Genomic DNA, 26,968 nt, shown 5'->3' on the forward strand with positions numbered 1-26,968 from the left:
ACACCGTTAAAGAAGCCAATTTGAAGTTTGTATGGGAGAGATTGGATGAATCACCCCTCGTCGGATTTTGTACTGAGCGCAGCTGATTGATTGATTGTCCAGCTATCAAAAGGTGATTTCAAAACTTAAGGCGTCTGTTGTTGAGATCGCGTCGCCGCCCACCGGTCGTGCATAGTCAATCCAGTATTTATTATTTCCGTGATTCCGTTACAATATTGTGCTGTGACGAAGTGAAAGGGGCGACGGTGGAACCTTCATAATCTAAGTGGATGCTTAAGTGAAATGATTGGAATTATTATTACGTGGTTTTGGCTATATGCATGCAGAGAGCTTTTCTGTAAGTTACGATGCGAATATTGTGATTTACTTAGGAAAACATGAACGATTTTGTGATGTGCATTTATTTTATTTTCTAGCTCACACGAAGTTCAACAATATCATTCTGCGTCGTTTGTTCATGAGCAGAACTAAATAATCAGCCACCAATTTCGCTGTTCCGAGTAGACAAGTAGATGAAGCTGCGCGGCAACGATCTCCATCGCCGGTGTTGTTTGAACCGTTACCAACGATGACCGCAAGCTGTGGTGCCCGAAGACGAATGTGTGTGCCCTGCTTGTGACAGAGAAGGCCCGTAAGCGTATCCTCATGTGGGGATGTAAGATCTACCTGCGATCAGCTGGTGATGTTTGCACTTTACCGGAAAGAACACTGTAATCATGCACGGAGAAGAAAAACGCACCGATCGCGAAGAACTCACCCACTTGGACGTGCCGGTTTCCTTCAGAAATTCCTCCTGGATTTTTTCAGGAACTCCCCTAGGAATAAATCGTGTTCTTCCTCCAGGAACTGTTTATGGACTCCTATAGGAATTCCCTTTGGAATTGATTCCGGAATTCCTCTTGGGCTTTCTTCAAAAACGCCTGCAGGAATTACTTCAGGAGCTGCTAAAGGGATTCCTCCACGAACATTTCTTAGGATTTCTTCAAGAATTCCATCTGCGGTTTCTTCAGGAATTCTTCATGGGATTCCTCCAAGAATTCCTCCGGAGATCTCTTAAGTGATTCCTCCAGGATTTTTTTTTCAGAGATTGCTCTGGGAATTGCAGGAGAATGAAGGAGAATGAAACTGTTTTGACTTTCCCCCAAGAAACGTCACAGTCCAAACCGGTTTTCAAATAATCTCCTAGGGATTGCTCCAGTATATTCTCAAGAAAATGATTTGAGTTTGTTTCTTCAAAAATTTCATTTGGCATTTCTATTAGAAATTTCTACCCTAACTTTGAATAGAGCATATCTAATATGTATAAAATTCCGAAAATACTTTCTTGAGAAATATTTTAAGTTTTGAAGATTAGAGAAAATATGGGCTTCTTACTAAATGTGGCCTATATTAGATTTTGTTTTTCCACCAAAGATGCTCTAATAGCAGGGCTCATTCGCTTCTAATTGTTAGGCATGATTTAGATTTCGCTTTGTTCGAGATTTTACTTACGTTTTCTGAATTTTGAATGTTGATAATTTGCACATAACAAAAGAACTTTTGGTACAAAAAATCGCATTCAAGTATTTTTGTCATTTTGAGCGTTAAACAGTTCAAGCGTTAAACAGTTCAAGTTCAGCTGGTAAGGTGTATAACCATTGCAAGCGTATCACGAATAGCTTATTCAATGAAATATGTTGATACAGTTTTCCTTTCCAGATTTTCGGCCACCCAGTTCTGCAGCGGTCAATATGAAGAAACAGATCAGATGAATTATGCAGGCAGCTGTTTCAACACAACCAAATAATATTTTGTGCGCCTCAACGTTCACCAAACGTATCCTTTGGAATCTACCTTCCCACTAACAATACCCAAATTCCCGAGACACCTTGGCCTGAGCGATCGTAAAGCTATAAGCATATATGTACATCTTTCATAGGTGTCCAAAACTAACCATTGTATTGATGAGAAGTTGTTATTAACTATTCGAATTTCTTTAGTTGTCCAATAGATTGTGTAAAATGCTACAAATTTGATCAAGCACGCCGTAAAATTCGTCACCCATGATTTGGCGCCTACATCAGTGGTCTAACGACTCTTCGCGTTCTCGGCACTAGTTCCAATATGTCGCTTAAAGAGTTGCCACATATGATGTTAGGTAAGCTGAGGTCAGTTAACTGACTGATGGGGCACGGGAGCTATTGCAATGATCAAAATGTATGCATTACTAAGTCATTCTAGACGGACTATCGAAAGGAAAACGAGTATTTAAGAATATAACTTCAATCTATCATGTCGGAAGTAAGGTAAGGTGCTATGTAGTTAGAGGTGTAGACAATAGGTGTATTGATGAGAAGTTGTTATTAACTATTCGAATTTCTTTTGTTGTCCAATAGATTGTGTAAAATGCTACAAATTTGATCAAGCAAGCCGTAAAATTCGTCACCCATGATTTGGCGCCTACATCAGTGGTCTAACGACTCTTCGCGGTCTCGGCACTAGTTCCAATATGTCGCTTAAAGAGTTGCCACATATGATGTTAGGTAAGCTGAGGTCAGTTAACTGACTGATGGGGCACGGGAGCTACTGCTATGATCAAAATGTATGCATTACTAAGGCATTCTAGACGGACTATCGAAAGGAAAACGAGTATTTAAGAATATAACTTCAATCTATCATGTCGGAAGTAAGGTAAGGTGCTATGTAGTTAGAGGTGTAGACAATAGGTGTATTGATGAGAAGTTGTTATTAACTATTCGAATTTCTTTTGTTGTCCAATAGATTGTGTAAAATGCTACAAATTTGATCAAGCACGCCGTAAAATTCGTCACCCATGATTTGGCGCCTACATCAGTGGTCTAACGACTCTTCGCGTTCTCGGCACTAGTTCCAATATGTCGCTTAAAGAGTTGCCACATATGATGTTAGGTAAGCTGAGGTCAGTTAACTGACTGATGGGGCACGGGAGCTACTGCTATGATCAAAATGTATGCATTACTAAGACATTCTAGACGGACCTAGAGACGGACAATCGAAAGGAAAACGAGTATTTAAGAATATGACTTCAATCTATCAATATCTATCAATCGCAATACATATAACTGTGGTATGTAATCTAGAACATTAGAACACGTTTGTTTTTTGCAAATATGAGTATCCATCTTGGTATCAAATGGTAATGTACATCAAAGAACGTAAGAAAACGTCTGAATCTAATGTTTTTTCATCAACATACATCAGAAATACGTTTGAATCTAATCTATTTGCACATCATAAAACATTTAAAAACATTTTAAATTAATGTCAGAATTGACGTCAACATACATCAGGAAACGTCTGAATCTGATGTTTTTTACATCAACATACATCAGAAATACGTTTGAATCTAATGTATTTACACATCATAAAACATCTAAAAACGACTAAAACAAATGTCAGAATTGACGTCAACATACATCAGGAAACGTCTGAATCTGATGTTTTTTACATCAACATACATCAGAAATACGTTTGAATCTAATGTATTTACACATCATAAAACATCTAAAAACGTCTAAAACAAATGTCAGAATTGACGTCAACATACATCAGGAAACGTCTGAATCTGATGTTTTTTACATCAACATACATCAGAAATACGTTTGAATCTAATGTATTTGCACACCATAAAACATCTGAAAACATCTAAATCCGATGTCTCAATTTGCATCAATATAACGTATAATTCTAATGTTTTTTACATCTACATACATAACAAAACGTTTGAATCTAATGTTTTTGCACATCATGAAACATCTGAAAACGTCCAAATCTATTGTTATTTTACATCAACATACAAAAGAAAATCGTTAGAGTTTTATGTTTTTTGCACATCAAAAAACATTTGAAAACGTCAGATTTTGATGTTTCGGATTATTTGCTTGACATCAGAAAAACGTTTGATTTCCTGATGTATACATTATGTTACCTTGCATAAACACATCTGAATCGTAATGTTTTCTAATGTTCAACATCAGAAGTACATCAAACCTTGATGTTGATGTATACATCGAAATTTAACGTCAGGCTAATGTAAATTTTTATTCGGGCATTAAATGTTAAGGTTTTATAGATGTATGCTAATGTTTTCTACATTACAATTTCTATTCGGGCTATCACTGAAATAGCGAATCAAAATCATTCTTCATGCTTACGTTTATACTTCAGTTTTCGAGTGCTGCTTCATTCGATACCTAGCCCGTACAGGCGCAACTGACTACCATCCCATGAATGGATGAACAGTATTTTGGTTGCGCCCCTTTACGATTGTCATTCGCTTTCGAGATGATTCGTCATCCGCGTTTGGAGTATGATTGACGGTCGAGTACTCGGCAGCGGTTCGGTAGCGGTAGTGGACTGAGTGCGCGATAATTTCTCCGCCATTTGTAAGGAACAGACATGTTCTGTACAACTTGGGATAGCAGAAATCTCGGCAGAAATTTTATATTTAAGGTAAGGAATTTGATTTTTATGAAAAAGCAGCCCTTGATTGAAGATTTATTTGCGTTTCAGGAAACTCAACTCGAAGCTGTGCCGGACAGAGGAGTGAGAGCAGAGATGACGAATGCATTCAACGGCCATCATCCGCCTTCCGAAAAATCAATGGGACCGTGCCTAGGAGCAGCGGCATCCGCGTCGTTTATTCTTTTCCAGCCCAGCCATAAGCATCCATTATTGCTGCACGCCGCGAGCGGGTTTCCCTCTAATTCGTTTTTCATTGAAAGTATGTATATTCAATGTTAAAAACTGGTTAATAAATACTACTGGAAAATTATAAACTATGTTAGTTATCTATTTTATTCCCTCGTAAACAATAAATTAATTTCAAATATGGGTTTTCATACAAAATTCAAACGGGTTTCTATACTAAATTCAAACGTTCTTCATCTAATTATCATATCAACCTCCTCTACATAACGAATGACGCAACACTCGGTTTTCACGGGATCAATCATTCGATTTTGGGAGGCGGAGGATCATCATTCGGGTTGTTGTCATCCGACTTTTGAGCATTCGGTTGGAAATCATCTGGAAAACGAATGATGTTCGTCAAGGGGCGGATGCGTATCACCTTTCAATCGATTGAAGGATGAAGATTTGGTTCAGTGTAGTATTCGCTTATTACGCTTCTTCTACACTAGAGATGCTCAAAACGGAAAAAGTCGATTTTGTCGAAAAATGGCAAAATCCACAAAACTTCTCTGAACAGCGTCCTGTGGAAAGATACCGGACAATAATTAAGCGGCATCTCAAGAAAGATAGAAGAGAAGCAAGCTCTGTTGATTGCTTCAAAAAATTTGGTCTGCGGTACAACGAAAAGTTACGGAGAAAGTTGTGCAGAATCTTATGGGAGGTATCAAGAGGAAAGTTCGAGCGTTCTTCCGAAAAGCGAAGTAAATGTTCAAACTCACGTAAATTCGGCCACATGCATGTTGATTGTCATTTATAAAAAATAAACTTATGAATTTGTTCGAAAATACATATTTTCTATTGAAAAACAGGTGTCCACTTTCTTTAATGAACAGTCCTTACCCCGTTTTACGGTACGCTTAAAATGGTACGTCAAGGCATTAACACTGAATACCCAAAAAACCTAAATTGATGTTTTATGAGATCATGACTGTTTTTAACCCTTTATAAGGCAGTGGCAACTATATTGCCACCTACTATTTGTATTTTTTTCTGTTTTATAACAATTTATTTCGAACTTTTTTTTTGGTTTACGCAAAATTGGGACTACTAACAACGCCTGGTATTTTTTTGGTACTAAACAAAGCTTTAACCGAGGGGCGATTCACTGTACTGCGTTACCAGTGAAGAGAATTGTCAGACAAAAGAGGCGCAAAACAAGCAACAAAGAAGGTGCGACGATTACTCTTTATCCCTACTAGGAACAGATAATGACATGATCTCGATTTTTTTTGTTGCAGACAAAACGGAAGCTGAATTTGTTGCGTACTTTTCAACTCGTGAATAATCAATTATTACTAACCCAAAGTCGAAACTGTTTGATGATAGAGCTTCACCAGAGTTGCAGTGTTTACCGACTCGGAGTAACCGTTCGAAAATCGCAATGCAAGGCTTAAAAATCACTAAACTCGTGGTGTACGATGTTAATCCCATTATTTTCAAGTTGGGACAAACTTATGTCGCATGGGTTTGTTTGTCGCAACAAATACAGGTTGCGACATTGTCATTATTGTTGCGCGATGGTTGAATTTTGATTCACTGTGCGTTACTGAATTGAAAATACACGAATGAAAAAAATACAAAAAAATGCATCAATACACGAAAAATTCAAAATTGATTTAAAAATACGCCACATTCGAAAAAATGCACCAATTCGAAATAAAAATGCAAAAATGCACTAGTACACGAAAAATACAATAAAAGTTCAAATTCGATTAAAATGCACAAATACGAAGCATTCAATTGTCCAATACAAAAAATCGGGGACAATGCGATAATTTTGTGAGATGGCGTAGATTTCAATATTCGCAGAAACCGGGATGGGATACCTGAAGCTGGAGAGGATCTCGGAGAGGATCCAAACTTCCGGAGCTTCCCGCCTCATTCAGTAAACAAACTCCATCGGATTTTTTTGCCAGTCTTGAGCATACTGTACAATGTATCGAGAACGTTCATTTGTGGCGGATTAAAAGATGCAACCAAACCATTTTGTGAAGCTTATGCAAAGATTGCTGATTATGATGTTGGAGAAAGAGTTAACCTATTTCCCGGATGATATAAGAGAAGAATCACTCCCAAGAATGCTACAAACAAGATGAATGTCTGCGGAGAGGTCTATCGGGATTCACCTAAGAGCAATTGCTTCGGCGCATCGCTTGTGGCCCTACGTTCCCACTGGAACTTGGCCTGTGTCTCTTCAACTTAGTGTGCTTTGGGCACTTCCACAGTTATTAATTGAAGAGTTTGTAAGTTGTTACCGACCGCTACGGGAATCGAATCAGCCGTCTCCAGATTGGCGTTACAAAGCCTTATCTACATGACTATCTGGAGACTCTAACGGATATTGTTCCCTGTGAAATTCCAACGCTAATTGATTCCAGAGTAATTTAGAGCGTAATTTCGCAATAGAGTTAATAAACTATAGAGGACGAATGTCGCTGGCGTCGCTGCCGAAACATCTCTTGCTGGCGGAGATAGGCCGGGCTATAAGTGTCAAAGCGAAAAAGTATGCAGTTTGACAGATAGATACCCGACATGTTTCCGAACGAGAACAAAGGGAACAGCAGCGACATTCGTCCTCTATAGTTTATTAACTCTATTAATTTCGCCGATGATTTCTCCAAGCAAAATTTCTGCTAAGGCTCTTCCCAAAGAAGTTTCTTAAAATATTCGTCTTATGGAAAACTTCCTGCGCAGAGCGTTTCTTCGGACTACTAAGTAATTTTCGTCGAAATTTTGAAATATTCCCCCAAATCCTTTTCCTCAAGATATAAATTTGAAGGCATAGCTTTAAAAATTCGCAACGGGAATCTTCCAGGCAGTCCAAGCAGGCAGCGAGTGTAGGAGTTCCTTTTGGGAATTCCTCCAAGAGTTACGTCAGCGATACCTTCAGGGGTTCATTCATGAAAAAAAAACTCCGAAAGAATCATAAGAATAGTCTATTTTACGAAACGACAACAGTGTTGATATTGATATTAACACTCACGGGCTTGGGCGCAACCTTCTGTCAAATTTTCATTCATGAAATGAGCGATCAGCTGATCCGAAACGTCTCGTAAAATGGCTCATTCCCAGAATGCATTCTAGGCGATGTTCCAGAAAGAATCTTGGAGTAATCTCAAGATAAAATTTTGGAGGAATCCCAGAAAGAGCTACTGGAGACGAGACTGGCGATACCGGAGAAATAACTCTTGAAAGAATCCCAGAAAGAAAACCCCGTATACGAATCACAAAATTAACTTTTGTAGCAATCCGCGAAATATCTCCTGGAAACATTCCAAGAGGGGCTAGGCGTCAAGCAATCCAAGAAGGAGGTTCCGATGGAATCACAAAAGCGACTTTTCCAGCTTTTTTGCCTTGCAAAAACCTCGCAAAATTAAATTTACCAACTTAGGTCTTAGCCATGAAAAAAACCTTTCTTGATTCCGAAGTTGATCCTTCAAAACCATGTCCAAAACCTACGGGCCTACGGGTGCCAACGTCGAATATTGTGCTAATCGGTGCCAATATCGAGGAGGGTTGTTGTCGTTATTGCATGCTTCTGTTCTAATTACTTGTAGTAGAATTTGATTTCCATCGTCTGTGGATATTATTGGATCCTCGATTGGATCTCACGAAGTAGTGGGAGTTTTGGTCTGGCCTGAGAACGGTGGTCGATATGGCAAAACAATGAAAATATTGTAATTCGTGTTTGCAGTATTCGAAAACTTGGATGAATTTCAGTTTATTTACAAACACAATTCTGGAGCAACATTTGAAAAGGGCATACAAGCATTGGTAAACAATGACTTCACACGTCGCTCCTGAGACCCCATCAGCTTATTCACAAAAACTAAGACCGTTATCAGATAGAGCAAACATCGATCTTTCGGATAACGGTGTTCATTTGCGTGGGCGGGCTGCTGTTATGCCCTACGGAGCGTTTTCGAAAAAAGACACAAGACCTCTTGGGCCCTTTTCAAATGTTGCTCCAGAATTATCAAATGCAAAATGTGAAAATCAATTTAAAAATACACATTTATTCGGAAAATACTCAATTATTGCATCAATACACGTCAATTCTATTTTATTCACAAAAATGCAAAACAATGTAATAATGCAAAAAATACATGCCAATACACCAAAAATACATCAATTCGATTTTCAATACACAAGGCTGCATCGAAAATACATGAGTGAATCGCCCCTCGGCTTTAACAACAATTTAGGAGCCATTTGAAGTCTCAAAAATGGCTAATTTTGACCGCGTGAAGAAAATTAGCTCAAACTTATTGTAAAATTATAGATTTGGTAAATATTTTAAGATATAATCAAATTCTGTGTTGACATGAGCTGAACTACACAGTTTATATTATGGGTTAAGTCCCAATCCACTCTAAAATCTCTTTTCCGGCTTTTTGTCGAAGTCAAAAGAAGAAAAGTACCCTGAACGGGCAGTGGCAAGAATATTGCCACCAGCGCTGGTGGCCTAAACGGGCAGTGGCAACTATATTGTCACCTCAAAAGCTCGTTTTTGGGGTTAACGGGCAGTGGCAACTATATTGCCACCAGCGTTTTTGGCCTAAACGGGCAGTGGCAACTATATTGCCACCTAGATTTTTGAGAGTTTCTTTTAAACAAAAATTGATTTGTACATGTAATCATGTATATAATCATATGCATAATAGTATGCGATGATAACTCTTCTAGTTTTCTCGGCCTTATAAAGGGTTAAGTGATATAAAGTGATTTTTGTTTTTGAAAATGAGAACCGCGAGGGTAGTGGTAGTAATCATATTCACCATTTTAGATGGTAATTTTGAAAACGCCAAAACGCAGTTAACCAAAAATGCCGCTTGACTAACAAAAAAAGGATTTATAAGTGATCACTACCTCATCGACATTCTCCTATTTAAATTAGGGTGCACCCATGGGGTTGCCCTTGTCCACACTAGAAGATTACGTCGCAAGCTAGCGTTTTGTGTCCACAATGTATAGGATTTACCCTGCATGTGTGCTTCGTGGTCGTGCGGCTAGTGTCACCAAGCATTTAGTCGCATCGTGCTAGGAGCGCGGGTTCGATTCCCGCCGCAGCTGCCAGTAAAAGTTTTCGGCTGTGCCACTGGGCGTTGCATGCTAGTCCGTTGTCTAGTGTCGTGCTTCCTTCAAAGAGCGAATAGCTCACTGGAAGTACAAAACGTGTCCGTGTCTTTTAAAAAAAAATATTTTGTTGAAAATTCAACCGTCGCTTTCGATTGTATTTTCATTTCTGCATGAATAAGTCCCAGCTGCTGTATTTCTCAGGCCAACCAACAATAATAACCAAGGAAGGTAAGATTTTCTGTCCATTGTATACTGCTGTTTGGTCGGCATGGGTGGGAAACGTGATGTCCAGCGAAATCAGCAATGAATATTGCAGCATGGACATGGTCGGGAAAATATTGATCTGCAGCGCAAACTCGAATGTTTTTTTTTTTCGGTGGCTGCATCGATGCATTCCATTTTATCTGCAAGCCATCGTGTTTTATTCGAAAGAAAATCAATTTTCATTTGCATGTTTATCAGTTCTTCTAGGTTTGTATGAGTTGAATAAAATTCGTAGGATTTTATACCTATCATATCACTTGATTGAAGATAAGATTGTCTTGAGTTTAGCCCTGCACTCGGCCCTGCAAACAGGGGCTTTTATTTTATACATTCAATCAAATTAGTTAACTTTAATTGGAAGAATTTCTTCATTTTTTTTTTTTGGTGTTTTGATTTTTTATTACATAACGGAACAATATTTTCAACGCATTTAGAGGAAAGTTGAAAGTATCTCCTGATTTTTCCCTGATTGAAAATGTTTACTAATTTTTCAGAAACATTTATTTAAAAATGTTTTCTGTAGAACTGAAAAATGGTTACTGGATAGGTATCATTTCTGAATTATATTTATCCTATCTACCTAACAGTCTGTACACACCAAATAGGAGGGCAACCAAAGTGTTTGCTTTTAATCGTCAGCTAGTGCATAGCGAAAATTAATACAATTTATTAACTTCACGACCGCCGTCACGGTTTGGTGGCACATTGCCTTCATCACTTGCTATAAAGCGCGTTTAGATCCCATCCCCGAAGACCCTGAGGCAATGTTTAATTAAATTCTCTATTCGGCACCAGACGCGACCCTAAAATTAGTCTATTTGGCGGTGAATGGTTAGCTGATGGAGGGAATTTACTATCAATCTTAGACAGCACATAGCTGGCTATGTCTTGTGTGACAGTCATGAGGAGAGCGTATATAATGACGACCATGACATGGGATATGCCTGATAGACCGGCCCACATTTGTATGAGACGAAAAAAAAGTTTTCAAAATTCACGGGGCACCCTCTAGAATCGTGCCTTTGGATGAGAAGAACAATCTGTGAAAGATTCAGCTAAATCGGTTAAAAACTGAGCTGGCGCAAATGAGTTGAAGGTTTGTATTGGATGTTCAGTCGAAATATATGGGAAATTGGATGGCCTCCAGTCTCTGATACGGCACGCCGGTTTGGCGAGTTCAATTTGGCTCAGAATTGAAAGAATGGTAGTTGAGACCCTAAGAAACAACTTGGTAGAAGACCATACCATGTTAAAACTTAATTTAGTTACGGTTTCAGCTAACGTAAGAAGGATGAGGACATCTTCCCCCGTTTACTCTCGGTTGTTACATGCAGCACGTGTTTGCCGTTCGAAACCTGTACACTGCATCATAGGCGGCTATGTTGTCCTTCATTATTTCCATTGCTCACGCACGTGGACAATGAAGAAATACATAGCTGCCTATGATGTGGCGCGCAAGCTTCGACCGACAAACACGTGCTGTATATAACAACCGAGAGTAAACGGGGGAAAATGTCCTCATCCTGCTTTCGTCAGCTGAAACCGCAACTAAATTAAATTTTATAATGATATGGTCTTCTACAAAGATGTTCCTTAGGGTCTCAACTACCATTCTTTCAATTCTGAGCCGAATCGAACTCGCCAAACCGGCGTGCCGTATCAGAGACTGGAGGTCATCCAATTTCCCATATATTTGGACTGAACATCCCATACAAACCTTCAACTCATTTGCGCCAGCTCAGTTTTTACCCGATTTAGCTGAATCTTTCACAGAATGTTCTTCTCATCCAAAGGCACGATCCTAGAGGGTGCCCCGTGGAATTTTAAGACATTTTTGTATTTGGGCATTGCCTGATGATTAAGACGATTTGAATAACCTTGTCAAGCACAACACATAAAGTATTTCCCAGCGGGGTAGCGCGGACGTCAACCACGAATAGATGTGCCGTAGTCCACATGAATTTGACATGTTTGGGAAATTGACACTTTTGGGCACTCTGACAGATCTGGGAAGTGCACGACATCAGCGAATTAGTCATTACCATAAGTTATTACTTAAGTAAAACGTGTAAAACTAGCAAAAGGTTACGAAAATTTTGGCGTGCAATCGTTTGAAATTACACGACAACGCGAAGATAGCAAATAAATCAGTAAGAAATTGTGTAACGCATCAGTTTTCAGCACAAACAATTTGGAACGTGTTTTTGTTGTGAGCTACGGGGATTTTGCCTTTTGCTGGCCCCCTGGTATTTCCAGCTCACTGGAGAGTAAAGGAAAAAAAGGTGAGGAAAACCAGGATATTAAAAAAAAAAACAGATTAATCCACCTAGTGGTGCTAGTGCCTCTCTCGTCGAATATGTACTCACGATCTTTCCGTCGACGCAATCAATCTTGTGTAACCGTCGGTTCCAAAATGTGCTTGTAGCTCCACCACAAGTTTGCAAAGTTTCAATGAGCCATTTTACGAAGTGACAACAATGTTGATGATGATATTGGTTTTCACGGGTTATTGGACGCTACCTTCTGTCAAAATTCATTCATAAAATCGGCTCGTAAAATGGACTATAATTCCAATTCCTATCCAAAATTCCCTGATTGACATCAATACGCCCTTTGACAATAGGGCACTGCACTGTTTTGATTTTGTATGAGATTTTGACGTTTCTTGGCCTTGTTGTTTACAAAATTTCTGTAAGAGTGAAAGAGAAGGAGAGAATTTCATGCAGTGACCTATAAAACAAACGATAATCTATGAACGGTACTCATTCTATCGAACTGTCAGATTTGAGTGGTTTCACAGAGTCGAGCAGTTTGAACGAACGGGGCCAAAACATTACTTAGCCCTTTCATACTCGCAATCAGATGGAGCGAGCGTAGAATATGCAAATAGGGTGGGGAATAAAACTAGAAACTAAAGATGAAGATTTTTATGTTACATCTTAGTACCAGAGAGTATAAAAAGATGGGTGTTAACCCTTTGAAGCCGGATTTTTTGGCCAAGGCTGCCGCAACCGCGCTGGTGTGGAACACGTTTGTTATGCTCGGTTTCATCGCCGGGGTCATATTGACCCCTTCGGCTCCAAAGGGTTAAAAGAAAATGCTCTCTTTTGCTGTGAATTCTTGTACGTAATTGTAGTGCGCGCGTGTGTAACGTTTTAGTAAATGTGAGGTTAAAAAAAAAACTATTGTCCTAGTGGAACAGTTATTAATCTGTGTTTTGTCTCTTAAAATTAGGTTGTTAGTACAAGTTAGTAAAAAGTGCTAATTAGTCTGATTAGTAAAATTGGAAAACAAAATGTGTTAAAATGGATAAAATCAATACGGTTAGTGTGTTAGTAAAACTATTCTATTTTGTTAAATGTTAATGTGTAAAATTGTTACAGTTAAAAGCCTAAGTCTAACTACCATTGAAGAGTGCACAACTACTGTATTTAAAAAGAAAAACAAGAAAAAGGTAATTTGAGTGAGAATATTGTATGATTGTTAAAAACCGAGTTAGTGGACGTCACAGGAGTTTAATGTGTTGTGGTTAGGTCCAGAAATCGGGCCTTTTTCTTTTGTGGCCTTTCTTCGGCAGGAATCTTGAATCGCCGTTTCCGGACCACTCTACCGCGCATGAATGCCTACCGCAGCAAATGACTCTGTGTGATCGTTTCACACTCTCCGACTGGTGATATGGTAGACGCCATCTTGTTCACCAGACCCAAGCCAATTATCCAACAACATCGGTTGGCCAATATCCGCGATGAGCGGATTGATCACCCGCTCGTCCGACCCCAAAGTTCGTCAGACAACCGTCTGAAATCCGTCCGGCCCAGAAGCCCGTCGGCCCAACAACCGTCCGACACTCGTCCGGCTCCGAAGACCGTCGACCACCCAACATCCGACCACCTACAAACAACCTTCCGACGACCGCCCGACCCTCGTCCGGCCCCGAAGTTCGCCGGTCAACTAGTATCCAACAACCGTCCAGCATCAAACTGCTGAAATGACCGCTAAACCGCAAGTATAACTCCTCAACTGTGACGTCACAATAAACATGTACATGTAGTGTTAAGAAAACTCGCTTTCCTGGTCATTCTTTTAAGAGCTGAGCCTTGTTAATAGCAATCCCACTATTTTGCCTTGATTCGTTTTCCCGGGTTCGAAAAAGAACCATCAAGCCTCGACGTCCTTGTGATTCTCTAGTGGAAGGAGTTTTGTCTTTCGAGCGCCCCCCCCCTACTCTTTGCGGAAGTTTATTTCACCACTCAGTGTATATTCCTACGATTTTTCCATTTGACATCTTTTCCAGTGTTCCTGCTCTTATCCGTGTACCCCTCTGCTTACTGGCCGAAAGTTCATGCCCAATATCACAGTGGGGTGACACGGCTGTCAAACTCGGTACATCGCCGCTCCACCCAACATCATTTTTGGTACGGCGCGTTTTGGTACCCACTTTCTGGTCGGTTTACCCTAACTTGCTCCTGATTTTCGGGTGTGTGGCTCGTGTGTTGCTAGTGCTTATTTCAGAAATTACACATTTCAAACGAAATCGTTGTTTTTGATGATTGTTTCTCTTTCCTTATCACTTTGCACGATATTATATGTAGCAGCGAAGCAGTGTCGATGTTTCCAGCGCATGTTTTCCATGAATTAAGCAATCAAAACAAAAACATTGGACGCCATGTTGAATTGAATGCTGGGTAGATGATTCGGGCCCTTCGTCATCCCCCTGCAATATCATAGATAAAACGACCCTGTAGATTCCAAACCCTGTATCCCTGAGCTACCAGGTTACAAATTGGCGCCCAACTAAAAGTGATAATGAATTTTCATTTTTCCTCCCCCGCCGGGGACGAGAAAACAGAGCCCTGTTTTGGTAACATTAGTTTCGTTCTCCTAACGAAAATTAGCTTGGAACCGTTTTATGGTTAAGCCTGGAACACATAGCGTCCGTTCCGTCGAGGTTTGCGTTTTTTTGACAGTTTTCCCATGGGAAATGTGTCAAACTACTGTCACGCACACGCAAACGTATGCATTGTGTGGGGCACTTTAGGGAGTGATTTCCTGACTACCCGATTCGAAATATTTTTCAGTTAACGATCGACGCGACGCGGTATAAATCCGTTTCAGTGAAATCGCGTAGAAATTGCCTTCAAAAATGACGAGTGAAACCGTGATTCGTGTCGCGATTAGTCCCGGTAAATTAGAGGAACGGTCCGTGTGCATTCTTCCTCAGTATGGAGATGGTTATTTCCTGTTGAATCAGTTTAAGTCTAGGTTCAAACTAGCTTATCCGAGTGGACTTCCGCAAGGATTTCCGCGATATTAATTCGAAAACAGAGCGTAATCGAGCCGCACATCGCGTAGGCTAAAATGTTAACGAACAAGCTGAATCTCCGCGATCGTTTCGGACCCGCGAGCGGCAGTTAAACCAGAAAATGACTAGATTCAGCCACGGTCGAAATGAATAGAACGTGAAACAGGCACTTTATCTTTCAAATGATGTGTAAACCGGTAGGAATAGAACAAATCTACGTCCCAACAAAATTCCCCTACACGTAACTTATAAAACAATCATGACTTTTTATTTCAATTGTCTCCTGAAAATTACAGCGAGAGTTAATGAAAATCTTTTACTCGGGTCATCGTGACCAGAGGTTACATTTCATGGATGTAAACATCCGATATACCGTTGAAGCGGACACCCTCTACCCAATTTCAGGAGGTGGTGTAGGTGCTCTGCGGAATTCCCATTGCAAATCCTCGATTGGGACCAGCTCGGAATGAGCTGGCGTCACTAGAAATCCCATCGGAGGTCTCATTCGGTGAACGATCCAATAGTCGATTCTGAAACCGAAACTGGTCATTGAATACTTCTTCAGATCAGTCGTTATTTCATTGAGTACTCACCATTCAATAGTCCGGACGCGGACACCAAATAAAGCTGTGTTGCTGAAAATAGAATATCAAATTGCAAGTCAATGAAGAGTCAAAGCCTTTGTTTACCGAAATATTGCTCTTACCTGGGAACGTACATAATCGCCTTCGCAAGTGAAAGAACTCCTCTCCGCAGATTCGCCAACCGTTCAATGGGAACCAGACCGATACATGTAGAGAAATCGTGGAACTGTGTACACCCGAGTACTTTCTATAGTCTATTTTACGAGCCGATTTTATGAATGAATTTTGACAGGAGGTAGTGTCCAATAACCTGTGAAAACCAATATCATCATCAACATTGTTGTCACTTCGTAAAATGGCTCATTGTCGGACGTTATTTTGCACAGTTTATCGCCGGGATTGTGAAGCAAACGCTTGATTTTTATTTCCGTAGAAATAAACATCCTCGCGTCGAAAGGTAAACATTGGAATCATGAATGAACGGTTTGACAGTTCCAAGCTGGGAACTGAGTTACCAAGTTTCTTTTCTTCATCTCTGGAGTGATGAAGGTTACAAGATTTTGAAAAAGGGCCTATCGCAACCCGTATGAAGGCGAAAATCGAAAATAGAATAATCAATTAAAATGAAAAATCTTTTCATTTTTAGGAGGGACGACGGGGCATTGTAACCGTCGGTTCCAAAATGTGCTTGTAGCTCCACCACAAGTTTGCAAAGTTTCAATAATTCCAATTCCTATCCAAAATTCCCTGATTGACATCAATACGCCCTTTGACAATAACACAAACGATAATCTATGAACGGTACTCATTCTATCGAACTGTCAGATTTGAGTGGTTTCACAGAGTCGAGCAGTTTGAACGAACGGGGCCAAAACATTACTTAGCCCTTTCATACTCGCAATCAGATGGAGCGAGCGTAGAATATGCAAATAGGGTGGGGAATAAAACTAGAAACTAAAGATGAAGATTTTTATGTTACATCTTAGTACCAGAGAGTATAAAAAGATGGGTGTTAAAAGAAAATGCTCTCTTTTGCTTGAATTCTTGTACGTAATTGTAGTGCGCGCGTGTGTAACGTTTTAGTAAATGTGAGGTTAAAAAAAAAACTATTGTCCTAGTGGAACAGTTATTAATCTGTGTTTTGTCTCTTAAAATTAGGTTGTTAGTACAAGTTAGTAAAAAAGTGCTAATTAGTCTGATTAGTAAAATTGGAAAACAAAATGTGGTAAAATGGATAAAATCAATACGGTTAGTGTGTTAGTAAAACTATTCTATTTTGTTAAATGTTAATGTGTAAAATTGTTACAGTTAAAAGCCTAAGTCTAACTACCATTGAAGAGTGCACAACTACTGTATTTAAAAGGAAAAACAAGAAAAAGGTAATTTGAGTGAGAATATTGTATGATTGTTAAAAACCGAGTTAGTGGACGTCACAGGAGTTTAATGTGTTGTGGTTAGGTCCAGAAATCGGGCCTTTTTCTTTTGTGGCCTTTCTTCGGCAGGAATCTTGAATCGCCGTTTCCGGACCACTCTACCGCGCATGAATGCCTACCGCAGCAAATGACTCTGTGTGATCGTTTCACACTCTCCGACTGGTGATATGGTAGACGCCATCTTGTTCACCAGACCCAAGCCAATTATCCAACAACATCGGTTGGCCAATATCCGCGATGAGCGGATTGATCACCCGCTCGTCCGACCCCAAAGTTCGTCAGACAACCGTCTGAAATCCGTCCGGCCCAGAAGCCCGTCGGCCCAACAACCGTCCGACACTCGTCCGGCTCCGAAGACCGTCGACCACCCAACATCCGACCACCTACAAACAACCTTCCGACGACCGCCCGACCCTCGTCCGGCCCCGAAGTTCGCCGGTCAACTAGTATCCAACAACCCACATTGGTCGGGCTCCATACAAAGGGGCGGCCAAAACTCTCAAAAAACGGAATTGATTTTTTTAAACTTTTTTTCGCCTTACAACAAAGATAATGTATTGTATTTTTATGATTCTTAATTAAAAGCATACCAGCTTTTGTATTTCAATGACATTTTCACTGCCAAAGTGGCCTAAGTCATAAAATTGAAAAATGAATTATTCGAAAAAAGTAAAATTATAATATTTTGAGAATGGAATATATGTTTTATGTTACCCAGCATATGAAAGCATGTTATTGGACTGTTTGAATGCACATATGGTGCAAAATTAATATGTCACAAAACTTTTCAAATTTTCATATATTGTACCTTAGGAATTTTGGTAATTTTTAAGTTAAAAAGCGGTTCGTGTCGTCACGTGTCGCCGCAATTTCTAATAGTACATCTTAAACGTCATGCTTAGGGCTGCATAAAAACGTTTAAACTTTTTGCAGAAATTTGCAGTTTTTCAAATTAGAGCTATTTAAAAAAGTCGTGTTTTTTGCCCCCCCCCCTACTCTTTGCGGAAGTTTATTTCACCACTCAGTGTATATTCCTACGATTTTTCCATTTGACATCTTTTCCAGTGTTCCTGCTCTTATCCGTGTACCCCTCTGCTTACTGGCCGAAAGTTCATGCCCAATATCACAGTGGGGTGACACGGCTGTCAAACTCGGTACATCGCCGCTCCACCCAACATCATTTTTGGTACGGCGCGTTTTGGTACCCACTTTCTGGTCGGTTTACCCTAACTTGCTCCTGATTTTCGGGTGTGTGGCTCGTGTGTTGCTAGTGCTTATTTCAGAAATTACACATTTCAAACGAAATCGTTGTTTTTGATGATTGTTTCTCTTTCCTTATCACTTTGCACGATATTATATGTAGCAGCGAAGCAGTGTCGATGTTTCCAGCGCATGTTTTCCATGAATTAAGCAATCAAAACAAAAACATTGGACGCCATGTTGAATTGAATGCTGGGTAGATGATTCGGGCCCTTCGTCATCCCCCTGCAATATCATAGATAAAACGACCCTGTAGATTCCAAACCCTGTATCCCTGAGCTACCAGGTTACAAATTGGCGCCCAACTAAAAGTGATAATGAATTTTCATTTTTCCTCCCCCGCCGGGGACGAGAAAACAGAGCCCTGTTTTGGTAACATTAGTTTCGTTCTCCTAACGAAAATTAGCTTGGAACCGTTTTATGGTTAAGCCTGGAACACATAGCGTCCGTTCCGTCGAGGTTTGCGTTTTTTTGACAGTTTTCCCATGGGAAATGTGTCAAACTACTGTCACGCACACGCAAACGTATGCATTGTGTGGGGCACTTTAGGGAGTGATTTCCTGACTACCCGATTCGAAATATTTTTCAGTTAACGATCGACGCGACGCGGTATAAATCCGTTTCAGTGAAATCGCGTAGAAATTGCCTTCAAAAATGACGAGTGAAACCGTGATTCGTGTCGCGATTAGTCCCGGTAAATTAGAGGAACGGTCCGTGTGCATTCTTCCTCAGTATGGAGATGGTTATTTCCTGTTGAATCAGTTTAAGTCTAGGTTCAAACTAGCTTATCCGAGTGGACTTCCGCAAGGATTTCCGCGATATTAATTCGAAAACAGAGCGTAATCGAGCCGCACATCGCGTAGGCTAAAATGTTAACGAACAAGCTGAATCTCCGCGATCGTTTCGGACCCGCGAGCGGCAGTTAAACCAGAAAATGACTAGATTCAGCCACGGTCGAAATGAATAGAACGTGAAACAGGCACTTTATCTTTCAAATGATGTGTAAACCGGTAGGAATAGAACAAATCTACGTCCCAACAAAATTCCCCTACACGTAACTTATAAAACAATCATGACTTTTTATTTCAATTGTCTCCTGAAAATTACAGCGAGAGTTAATGAAAATCTTTTACTCGGGTCATCGTGACCAGAGGTTACATTTCATGGATGTAAACATCCGATATACCGTTGAAGCGGACACCCTCTACCCAATTTCAGGAGGTGGTGTAGGTGCTCTGCGGAATTCCCATTGCAAATCCTCGATTGGGACCAGCTCGGAATGAGCTGGCGTCACTAGAAATCCCATCGGAGGTCTCATTCGGTGAACGATCCAATAGTCGATTCTGAAACCGAAACTGGTCATTGAATACTTCTTCAGATCAGTCGTTATTTCATTGAGTACTCACCATTCAATAGTCCGGACGCGGACACCAAATAAAGCTGTGTTGCTGAAAATAGAATATCAAATTGCAAGTCAATGAAGAGTCAAAGCCTTTGTTTACCGAAATATTGCTCTTACCTGGGAACGTACATAATCGCCTTCGCAAGTGAAAGAACTCCTCTCCGCAGATTCGCCAACCGTTCAATGGGAACCAGACCGATACATGTAGAGAAATCGTGGAACTGTGTACACCCGAGTACTTTCTATAGTCTATTTTACGAGCCGATTTTATGAATGAATTTTGACAGGAGGTAGTGTCCAATAACCTGTGAAAACCAATATCATCATCAACATTGTTGTCACTTCGTAAAATGGCTCATTGTCGGACGTTATTTTGCACAGTTTATCGCCGGGATTGTGAAGCAAACGCTTGATTTTTATTTCCGTAGAAATAAACATCCTCGCGTCGAAAGGTAAACATTGGAATCATGAATGAACGGTTTGACAGTTCCAAGCTGGGAACTGAGTTACCAAGTTTCTTTTCTTCATCTCTGGAGTGATGAAGGTTACAAGATTTTGAAAAAGGGCCTATCGCAACCCGTATGAAGGCGAAAATCGAAAATAGAATAATCAATTAAAATGAAAAATCTTTTCATTTTTAGGAGGGACGACGGGGCATTGTAACCGTCGGTTCCAAAATGTGCTTGTAGCTCCACCACAAGTTTGCAAAGTTTCAATAATTCCAATTCCTATCCAAAATTCCCTGATTGACATCAATACGCCCTTTGACAATAACACAAACGATAATCTATGAACGGTACTCATTCTATCGAACTGTCAGATTTGAGTGGTTTCACAGAGTCGAGCAGTTTGAACGAACGGGGCCAAAACATTACTTAGCCCTTTCATACTCGCAATCAGATGGAGCGAGCGTAGAATATGCAAATAGGGTGGGGAATAAAACTAGAAACTAAAGATGAAGATTTTTATGTTACATCTTAGTACCAGAGAGTATAAAAAGATGGGTGTTAAAAGAAAATGCTCTCTTTTGCTTGAATTCTTGTACGTAATTGTAGTGCGCGCGTGTGTAACGTTTTAGTAAATGTGAGGTTAAAAAAAAAACTATTGTCCTAGTGGAACAGTTATTAATCTGTGTTTTGTCTCTTAAAATTAGGTTGTTAGTACAAGTTAGTAAAAAAGTGCTAATTAGTCTGATTAGTAAAATTGGAAAACAAAATGTGGTAAAATGGATAAAATCAATACGGTTAGTGTGTTAGTAAAACTATTCTATTTTGTTAAATGTTAATGTGTAAAATTGTTACAGTTAAAAGCCTAAGTCTAACTACCATTGAAGAGTGCACAACTACTGTATTTAAAAGGAAAAACAAGAAAAAGGTAATTTGAGTGAGAATATTGTATGATTGTTAAAAACCGAGTTAGTGGACGTCACAGGAGTTTAATGTGTTGTGGTTAGGTCCAGAAATCGGGCCTTTTTCTTTTGTGGCCTTTCTTCGGCAGGAATCTTGAATCGCCGTTTCCGGACCACTCTACCGCGCATGAATGCCTACCGCAGCAAATGACTCTGTGTGATCGTTTCACACTCTCCGACTGGTGATATGGTAGACGCCATCTTGTTCACCAGACCCAAGCCAATTATCCAACAACATCGGTTGGCCAATATCCGCGATGAGCGGATTGATCACCCGCTCGTCCGACCCCAAAGTTCGTCAGACAACCGTCTGAAATCCGTCCGGCCCAGAAGCCCGTCGGCCCAACAACCGTCCGACACTCGTCCGGCTCCGAAGACCGTCGACCACCCAACATCCGACCACCTACAAACAACCTTCCGACGACCGCCCGACCCTCGTCCGGCCCCGAAGTTCGCCGGTCAACTAGTATCCAACAACCCACATTGGTCGGGCTCCATACAAAGGGGCGGCCAAAACTCTCAAAAAACGGAATTGATTTTTTTAAACTTTTTTTCGCCTTACAACAAAGATAATGTATTGTATTTTTATGATTCTTAATTAAAAGCATACCAGCTTTTGTATTTCAATGACATTTTCACTGCCAAAGTGGCCTAAGTCATAAAATTGAAAAATGAATTATTCGAAAAAAGTAAAATTATAATATTTTGAGAATGGAATATATGTTTTATGTTACCCAGCATATGAAAGCATGTTATTGGACTGTTTGAATGCACATATGGTGCAAAATTAATATGTCACAAAACTTTTCAAATTTTCATATATTGTACCTTAGGAATTTTGGTAATTTTTAAGTTAAAAAGCGGTTCGTGTCGTCACGTGTCGCCGCAATTTCTAATAGTACATCTTAAACGTCATGCTTAGGGCTGCATAAAAACGTTTAAACTTTTTGCAGAAATTTGCAGTTTTTCAAATTAGAGCTATTTAAAAAAGTCGTGTTTTTTGCCCCCCCCCCTACTCTTTGCGGAAGTTTATTTCACCACTCAGTGTATATTCCTACGATTTTTCCATTTGACATCTTTTCCAGTGTTCCTGCTCTTATCCGTGTACCCCTCTGCTTACTGGCCGAAAGTTCATGCCCAATATCACAGTGGGGTGACACGGCTGTCAAACTCGGTACATCGCCGCTCCACCCAACATCATTTTTGGTACGGCGCGTTTTGGTACCCACTTTCTGGTCGGTTTACCCTAACTTGCTCCTGATTTTCGGGTGTGTGGCTCGTGTGTTGCTAGTGCTTATTTCAGAAATTACACATTTCAAACGAAATCGTTGTTTTTGATGATTGTTTCTCTTTCCTTATCACTTTGCACGATATTATATGTAGCAGCGAAGCAGTGTCGATGTTTCCAGCGCATGTTTTCCATGAATTAAGCAATCAAAACAAAAACATTGGACGCCATGTTGAATTGAATGCTGGGTAGATGATTCGGGCCCTTCGTCATCCCCCTGCAATATCATAGATAAAACGACCCTGTAGATTCCAAACCCTGTATCCCTGAGCTACCAGGTTACAAATTGGCGCCCAACTAAAAGTGATAATGAATTTTCATTTTTCCTCCCCCGCCGGGGACGAGAAAACAGAGCCCTGTTTTGGTAACATTAGTTTCGTTCTCCTAACGAAAATTAGCTTGGAACCGTTTTATGGTTAAGCCTGGAACACATAGCGTCCGTTCCGTCGAGGTTTGCGTTTTTTTGACAGTTTTCCCATGGGAAATGTGTCAAACTACTGTCACGCACACGCAAACGTATGCATTGTGTGGGGCACTTTAGGGAGTGATTTCCTGACTACCCGATTCGAAATATTTTTCAGTTAACGATCGACGCGACGCGGTATAAATCCGTTTCAGTGAAATCGCGTAGAAATTGCCTTCAAAAATGACGAGTGAAACCGTGATTCGTGTCGCGATTAGTCCCGGTAAATTAGAGGAACGGTCCGTGTGCATTCTTCCTCAGTATGGAGATGGTTATTTCCTGTTGAATCAGTTTAAGTCTAGGTTCAAACTAGCTTATCCGAGTGGACTTCCGCAAGGATTTCCGCGATATTAATTCGAAAACAGAGCGTAATCGAGCCGCACATCGCGTAGGCTAAAATGTTAACGAACAAGCTGAATCTCCGCGATCGTTTCGGACCCGCGAGCGGCAGTTAAACCAGAAAATGACTAGATTCAGCCACGGTCGAAATGAATAGAACGTGAAACAGGCACTTTATCTTTCAAATGATGTGTAAACCGGTAGGAATAGAACAAATCTACGTCCCAACAAAATTCCCCTACACGTAACTTATAAAACAATCATGACTTTTTATTTCAATTGTCTCCTGAAAATTACAGCGAGAGTTAATGAAAATCTTTTACTCGGGTCATCGTGACCAGAGGTTACATTTCATGGATGTAAACATCCGATATACCGTTGAAGCGGACACCCTCTACCCAATTTCAGGAGGTGGTGTAGGTGCTCTGCGGAATTCCCATTGCAAATCCTCGATTGGGACCAGCTCGGAATGAGCTGGCGTCACTAGAAATCCCATCGGAGGTCTCATTCGGTGAACGATCCAATAGTCGATTCTGAAACCGAAACTGGTCATTGAATACTTCTTCAGATCAGTCGTTATTTCATTGAGTACTCACCATTCAATAGTCCGGACGCGGACACCAAATAAAGCTGTGTTGCTGAAAATAGAATATCAAATTGCAAGTCAATGAAGAGTCAAAGCCTTTGTTTACCGAAATATTGCTCTTACCTGGGAACGTACATAATCGCCTTCGCAAGTGAAAGAACTCCTCTCCGCAGATTCGCCAACCGTTCAATGGGAACCAGACCGATACATGTAGAGAAATCGTGGAACTGTGTACACCCGAGTACTTTCTATAGTCTATTTTACGAGCCGATTTTATGAATGAATTTTGACAGGAGGTAGTGTCCAATAACCTGTGAAAACCAATATCATCATCAACATTGTTGTCACTTCGTAAAATGGCTCATTGTCGGACGTTATTTTGCACAGTTTATCGCCGGGATTGTGAAGCAAACGCTTGATTTTTATTTCCGTAGAAATAAACATCCTCGCGTCGAAAGGTAAACATTGGAATCATGAATGAACGGTTTGACAGTTCCAAGCTGGGAACTGAGTTACCAAGTTTCTTTTCTTCATCTCTGGAGTGATGAAGGTTACAAGATTTTGAAAAAGGGCCTATCGCAACCCGTATGAAGGCGAAAATCGAAAATAGAATAATCAATTAAAATGAAAAATCTTTTCATTTTTAGGAGGGACGACGGGGCATTGTAACCGTCGGTTCCAAAATGTGCTTGTAGCTCCACCACAAGTTTGCAAAGTTTCAATAATTCCAATTCCTATCCAAAATTCCCTGATTGACATCAATACGCCCTTTGACAATAACACAAACGATAATCTATGAACGGTACTCATTCTATCGAACTGTCAGATTTGAGTGGTTTCACAGAGTCGAGCAGTTTGAACGAACGGGGCCAAAACATTACTTAGCCCTTTCATACTCGCAATCAGATGGAGCGAGCGTAGAATATGCAAATAGGGTGGGGAATAAAACTAGAAACTAAAGATGAAGATTTTTATGTTACATCTTAGTACCAGAGAGTATAAAAAGATGGGTGTTAAAAGAAAATGCTCTCTTTTGCTTGAATTCTTGTACGTAATTGTAGTGCGCGCGTGTGTAACGTTTTAGTAAATGTGAGGTTAAAAAAAAAACTATTGTCCTAGTGGAACAGTTATTAATCTGTGTTTTGTCTCTTAAAATTAGGTTGTTAGTACAAGTTAGTAAAAAAGTGCTAATTAGTCTGATTAGTAAAATTGGAAAACAAAATGTGGTAAAATGGATAAAATCAATACGGTTAGTGTGTTAGTAAAACTATTCTATTTTGTTAAATGTTAATGTGTAAAATTGTTACAGTTAAAAGCCTAAGTCTAACTACCATTGAAGAGTGCACAACTACTGTATTTAAAAGGAAAAACAAGAAAAAGGTAATTTGAGTGAGAATATTGTATGATTGTTAAAAACCGAGTTAGTGGACGTCACAGGAGTTTAATGTGTTGTGGTTAGGTCCAGAAATCGGGCCTTTTTCTTTTGTGGCCTTTCTTCGGCAGGAATCTTGAATCGCCGTTTCCGGACCACTCTACCGCGCATGAATGCCTACCGCAGCAAATGACTCTGTGTGATCGTTTCACACTCTCCGACTGGTGATATGGTAGACGCCATCTTGTTCACCAGACCCAAGCCAATTATCCAACAACATCGGTTGGCCAATATCCGCGATGAGCGGATTGATCACCCGCTCGTCCGACCCCAAAGTTCGTCAGACAACCGTCTGAAATCCGTCCGGCCCAGAAGCCCGTCGGCCCAACAACCGTCCGACACTCGTCCGGCTCCGAAGACCGTCGACCACCCAACATCCGACCACCTACAAACAACCTTCCGACGACCGCCCGACCCTCGTCCGGCCCCGAAGTTCGCCGGTCAACTAGTATCCAACAACCCACATTGGTCGGGCTCCATACAAAGGGGCGGCCAAAACTCTCAAAAAACGGAATTGATTTTTTTAAACTTTTTTTCGCCTTACAACAAAGATAATGTATTGTATTTTTATGATTCTTAATTAAAAGCATACCAGCTTTTGTATTTCAATGACATTTTCACTGCCAAAGTGGCCTAAGTCATAAAATTGAAAAATGAATTATTCGAAAAAAGTAAAATTATAATATTTTGAGAATGGAATATATGTTTTATGTTACCCAGCATATGAAAGCATGTTATTGGACTGTTTGAATGCACATATGGTGCAAAATTAATATGTCACAAAACTTTTCAAATTTTCATATATTGTACCTTAGGAATTTTGGTAATTTTTAAGTTAAAAAGCGGTTCGTGTCGTCACGTGTCGCCGCAATTTCTAATAGTACATCTTAAACGTCATGCTTAGGGCTGCATAAAAACGTTTAAACTTTTTGCAGAAATTTGCAGTTTTTCAAATTAGAGCTATTTAAAAAAGTCGTGTTTTTTCATATGTTTTATGTTATTTTTCCATTTTTGACTGAAATAAAATTTATCTTCCCACATTTTTCACACATTTTGAACAAACTTGATTGGATTTGATCGTAAGATGATCATTTAATTAAATTCAAATTGATTTTCTAACAAAAAACGCAAAAAATGTGGGGTTTGCTGATTTTTACCGTTTTTGAAATTATTGAAGTTACGTAATTTTTAATACCCCTTTTTAATTTTGGGTAAATTGTACGCATATTTGAGTAAATGCTTTCGGTTTTAATTTGTAAAATCCAACCTTTATTGGGACAAACGAAAAACAACAAAAAAGTGAGGCAGAAAATATTTTTCTTACATTTATTTTATAAATAATGAATAACAAGTGGAAAAAATGCAATTATCCATGGCTTGGGTACTTGCCTCGGTTCTTGCCCTGCGGAATGTTTCAC

At 40.0% G+C, this 26,968-nt stretch overlaps 4 long non-coding RNA genes across 4 annotated transcripts; 1 reads left to right on the plus strand and 3 right to left on the minus strand.

Moving 5' to 3' along the window:
• Positions 1–4,149: 4,149 nt before the first annotated feature.
• On the plus strand, positions 4,150–4,802 carry LOC134286453 (uncharacterized). Its single transcript, XR_009996897.1, has 2 exons — positions 4,150–4,470; positions 4,531–4,802. It is a non-coding gene; the product is annotated as an uncharacterized LOC134286453 (long non-coding RNA).
• A 10,161-nt stretch (positions 4,803–14,963) lies between these two features.
• LOC115263848 (uncharacterized) lies at positions 14,964–18,324 on the minus strand. Its single transcript, XR_003895850.2, has 3 exons — positions 16,062–18,324; positions 15,949–15,990; positions 14,964–15,885 (listed from the first exon to the last, which is right to left on the minus strand). It is a non-coding gene; the product is annotated as an uncharacterized LOC115263848 (long non-coding RNA).
• Positions 18,325–19,056: 732 nt separating this feature from the next.
• Positions 19,057–22,414, minus strand: LOC115263849 (uncharacterized). The gene is made up of 3 exons (XR_003895851.2): positions 20,152–22,414; positions 20,039–20,080; positions 19,057–19,975 (listed from the first exon to the last, which is right to left on the minus strand). It is a non-coding gene; the product is annotated as an uncharacterized LOC115263849 (long non-coding RNA).
• A 732-nt stretch (positions 22,415–23,146) lies between these two features.
• On the minus strand, positions 23,147–26,718 carry LOC115263850 (uncharacterized). Its single transcript, XR_003895852.2, has 3 exons — positions 24,242–26,718; positions 24,129–24,170; positions 23,147–24,065 (listed from the first exon to the last, which is right to left on the minus strand). It is a non-coding gene; the product is annotated as an uncharacterized LOC115263850 (long non-coding RNA).
• Between the last annotated feature and the right edge of the window lie 250 nt (positions 26,719–26,968).

Source organism: Aedes albopictus, chromosome 1 (assembly GCF_035046485.1).
Source record: "Aedes albopictus strain Foshan chromosome 1, AalbF5, whole genome shotgun sequence".
NCBI lineage: Eukaryota > Metazoa > Arthropoda > Insecta > Diptera > Culicidae > Aedes > Aedes albopictus.